Raw genomic sequence first — 5,322 nt, forward strand, 5'->3', positions numbered from 1 at the left:
TAATATCACGAGTTGTACGGTGTGATTGGTGTGGCTGGTATGAGTCTTACCCGGGATTCAAAATCCTTCCTTAGTGTCAGCTCTTCCGGGCACAGTATCCTAACTGAGGTCTGGAGGAGGGTCATAGGGGGAGGAGCCAGTGCACACCAGGTAGTCCTAAAGCTCTCTTTAGTTGTGCCAAGTCTCCTGCGGAGCCGCTATTCCCCATGGTCCTTACGGAGTCCCAGCATCCACTACGGACTACGAGAAATAGATTTACCGGTGAGTAAAATCTTATTATATATATATATATATATGACTTGGGGTTTGTTTTATTAGATAGAGCATGTCCCTGTGAAGTGCCTTTTGGGGTTGTGGTTTTTCAGAAAGTTACAGGTTTTTTTTAATTAAGAGAAATATGCCCCATTATAGAGATCGGGCATTTCAATTTGTTGCGCCTGCGCAGTGGCCGCCAGCAGGGGGTGTACTAGAGTGCCTTCTCTTGAGAGCCGCAATATGGCCGCCTTCTCCCCGGTTATTCTGTAAATAGGAAAATAACCTCACAGGTTCACATAGGGCAGAGTTGCCACTACTAGTGCAGGGCTGTAACTTACAGTACTAAGGAAAAGCCATATACTAAAGCGGCACGGTGACCTCACCCCTCTCAGAGACACCAGGGCGCAGCACACTGGTGCACACACCTGTTAGCTCAGGGCAGCACTATAGGACCCTCCTGTAATGCTGTGCTGGCGGCGTGTAGTGATCAGGGCACTGGGAGACTGGCTGGCTGGTCTCCGTCTCTGCTGCCTATAGAACTTCCACCTCTGTTATATATCAGGGCTGCTCTCCTGTTATGATTCCAATACTCTGGTCTGGGGATATCTTACAGCAAGGACCTGAGTACTGGAACGTAATGCTTGGAAACGGAGTGGGAACGGGAATATCCCCTGGCGCCCTATCTCCGTTGTCTCGTCCGTGCTGTCAGAAATCTCTTGCGAGACTATGGTTGCTTGGGCCCATGGCAGCCGCGTTTGAAGGGCGGATTACGTCTGCCCAACTCCGATGCCCCCTCAGGTCTTAATGGGAGACAAAGAGAAATCCGAGACAGGGTGATAACAAGGGGCCCTCTACTAAACAACAAAGCCAGGGGCTCAAAACTAACTTTAAACTAGAGTATGTGCGGAAAACCGCCAGGGAAAAGGACAACCAAAATACCCACTTGTCCACTCTTCTACCCGGCACCGGCGAGTTCCGGAGAGGAGTGTGGGAGCGTAAACCTCCGCAAATGCACCAACACAGAATACAAAATAAAGCGGCCTAGGCCGCAGCACGCGGCAGAGCCGCCACTCACGAAAACCACACGAGATCCTCTAGCGACTGTTGCGGGTAAATGAGGACTGGAAGACTCCTTGGGAAGAGATGACAACACTAAGATTCAGGAACTCTGAGGACAGGAATGACCGGACACAGCAGAACTGGAACAGACGTCAGCAAACCAAAGCAGCATGCAGGAAGCTATTACCGGCGTCTGTGTGAAGCACTGAGAAGGTATTTAGCAGGGAGTCCTTCAATCAGAAGTTCAGAGCCTGATTAGCACAATGCCGTGCAGCTGCCTTGCTGCACGACCAGAAGACAAGTGTGTGTGTGTGTGTAGTTCACTTGATTGACCCTGCAAGGGGAGCGCAGTCCGTCCGTGGCGTCCCCGTTGCTAGGGTCCAGGCGGCTCAGCGCGCCCGGCGTCCTAGCGTTGCTAGGGAGCCGGCGGCTAGCACGCTCGGCGTCCCTAGTTGCTAGGCGCCGGGCCGCGAGGACATCGCGGACCACGGCGCCTAACACCTGTGTGTTCTCTTCCTCTCCTACCTCACACTGGAACTGGCCGCCCAGAGAACGAGAGGGCAGCGGCTGACATCAGAGAGGGTGCAGCAATCTGTGTGGGCAGAGCCCCTCACAGCAAGGTGTCCTTATGCTGTGCCCCGTGTAATCACTGTGATCCATACAGACTCACCCTGGTATGCTCTCTATTATTTATTTTTTTACACTGCGGCATGCTCGAGGGAAGGGAGCAGGCACCACCCCACCGCCACTACTCCTCCGCCAGCATCACTACCGAGCCGGTCAGTGTTCCGGCGGCAATGAGCAGTAGGCAGCCACCAGCAACAACAGTCAGGAAGCTGTTACTCCCGGCAGCAGTAGCGTCAAGCTGCAATTCAGCCAGCGGCACGATGATCCGGAAGACAGTGGCAGCACAGGGAAGCAGTACCCCCTCCAATCGCAGCACCAACTAGGAGACTGAGGCAGCAACCTGCCCCCAGCAGCAGCACCACCCTGATGATAGGTAAGATGCATTTTGGTGTCACAAGAAGGTGGCCGGAGTAGTGGCTGGCTGTGGTCACACCCCGGGGAAAAGTGATAGTGATTTCAGTGTTCCCTTGCGTGGGGATTGGATGTGTAGATGTATGGAGGCTATGTATGTATAGATGTGAGCGGCAGTGTGCGGATGTATGAGAGCGGCAGTGTGCGGATGTATGAGAGCGGCAATGTACGGCTGTATAACTGCGTCGGTGTGCGGCTGTATGAGTGCGATGGTGTGCGGCTGTATGCGTGCGGCGGTGTGCTGCTGTAAGAGTGCGGCAGTATGCGGCTGTAAGAGTACGGCTGTAAGAGTACGGCTGTAAGAGTGCGGCTGTAAGAGTGCGGGGTTGTACGGATGTATGAGAGCGGGGTTGTACGGATGTATGAGAGCGGGGTTGTACGGATGTATGAGAGCGGCAGTGTATGGATGTATGAGAGCAACAGTGTACAGTTGTGTGAGAGCGGCAGTGTGCGGATGTATGAGAGTGGCGGTGTACGGATGTATGAGAGCGGCAGTGTATAGGGAGGGATGTCGGAATGCTGTTATAGGGTTCCTAATACAAAATGCCACGTTGGGCTTGATGGGCAGGTAGTGCGGCAAGCACACCCAAATTGGCATCTGACGTCGCCTGCAGTCCACACTGTTGTGAGGAGTCAGAGTTAATTTTGACTGTGTAGTGTACTCACAGAGGACCTACCGCCCGTCCCCTCCTCGCATCTGAGCAGCAGGTCAGGCTCTTATTTTCTTTTTAATCAGGAGAGGCCGAGTGAACTGTGAGCAGGGGGGCAGAGCTACATGGGACCCAGAGGGGCTGCTGTGCTGTCAGAGAGGGAGAGGAAGAGAGAGATGAAGCTACTGCAGATCCCCAGCTGATTGTGAGGTGCCGGGTTGAAGGGTGATGTGATCACCCTTCTCCCTCGCTGCCGCTGGGGACCGCATCTAGGCTTCCTCCATCGAGGGCATGCGGCGCAGCAGTGGGCAGCGTGTAATGAGTTTGTCTGACTCATTATACTGCTGCCTGTTGTGGACACCTCCGTCCGTACGGACTGGTGTACATGCCCAGCACAGAGGTGACAGTGTTGGTGGAAGTGCTGCCCAGTTCTGACCCTGCAGGCCTCCCTGATCTGACTGCGGCCGCTGCTACTGCTGCGGCCCGAAACCCCTGCCGGTCCCCTCCATAGACTTCTGCCTGTCCAGCGCTGAGGTACTAGGGGTATCCCAGCTGCGGGAAGGGTATGTCTCTGGCTTTCTCTCCGGCAGGGGAAGGTGACAGCGGCGGAGGAAGTGTTGCCCACCTCAGACACTGCAGGCCTCCCCGATCCAGCTGCGGCCACAGCTGATGCTGCCAGAACCCCCTGCTGGTCTCCTTTGTTGACTGCCGCATGGCCAGTGCTGAAGTACTGGGGGTAGGCCAGCTACGGGAAGAGTGTCTCTGCCTCGGGCTCTCTCTCTCTGTCAGGGGAAGGAAGGGCTGATTCTCTGGCACAACAGGGAGGGCTAGGCTGCAGGAACACAGCACTGGAAGAAACAGGAGGCCGAACTCATGACCAAAAAGTGAGCAGTGCAGTGATCAGCCCCCTAGTCTTTCCCTCTCTCTGGGTGCAGAGCTGTATTCTACAGAGAGAGCTGGAATGGGAAGAAGGGGAACGGCACCTGACACACACATACACGCGCGGCACCTGACACACACATACACGCGCAACACCTGACACACACACATACACGTGCGGCACCTGACACACACACACGTAGCATCAGACACAATAAAATAAACATGCAGCACCTGACCCACACATACACGCGCAACACCTGACACACACACATACACGTGCGGCACCTGACACACACACACACACACGTAGCATCAGACACAATAAAATAAACATGCAGCACCTGACCCACACATACACGCGCAACACCTGACACACACACATATACAAGTGCGGCACCTGACACACACACGTACCATCAGACACAATAAAATAAACATGCAGCACCTGACACATGCATATACACGCAGCACCTGACACATGCATATACACGCAGCACCTGACACATGCATATACACGCAGCACCTGACACATGCATATACACGCAGCACCTGACACATGCATATACACGCAGCACCTGACACATGCATATACACGCAGCACCTGACACATGCATATACACGCAGCACTTGACACATGTATATACACGCAGCACCTGACACATACATATACACGCACACCATCAGACACACACATACACACGCAGTGCCTTACTCACACACACATGTACATGCGCAGCACCTGACGCACACACATGTACACGCGCAGCACCTGACGCACACTCATGTACACACGCAGCACCTGACGCACACTCATGTACACGCGCAGCACTTAATGCACACTCATGTACACGCGCAGCACCTGACGCACACTCATGTACACGCGCATCACCTGACACAGATATACGTATTCATGCACAGCACCAGACATACACTTGTACACACGCGGAGCACCTGATACTCACACACATATACACCCGCCACACCTGACACACACACACACACGTGCGGCAGCTGACGCATACATACGCACCATCAGACACACTCATATATACACGCAGCACCTGACACACACATACACACAGGAGCTGACACACACATACCAAGGCAGCACCTGACACACACACACATATACACGCGCAGCACCTGACACCACGCACTCACACGTACAAGCAATGCATTTCACGCCTACCTCCAGCCTCAGTTACAGGCTGCTGCCGCCTACCCCCCTCCCTGCATCAGCTGCAAAGGCAGCAAAATATTTTGACCAAAGTCTAAAGGCCCGTACACATTAAACGATGTCGCTCTGTGAGCTACATCGTCTAATGTTTCCCCTCCCGGGCCGGCCGGCGGCCGACTGTACACACTGAGCGATATGACCGCTCATATCGCTCAGTGACGTCACGCCCCCGCCAGCCCTGCATGAAGGTCGTGGACGACA

This window comes from Pseudophryne corroboree, unplaced genomic scaffold (assembly GCF_028390025.1).
Source record: "Pseudophryne corroboree isolate aPseCor3 unplaced genomic scaffold, aPseCor3.hap2 scaffold_306, whole genome shotgun sequence".
Taxonomy (NCBI): Eukaryota; Metazoa; Chordata; class Amphibia; order Anura; family Myobatrachidae; genus Pseudophryne; species Pseudophryne corroboree.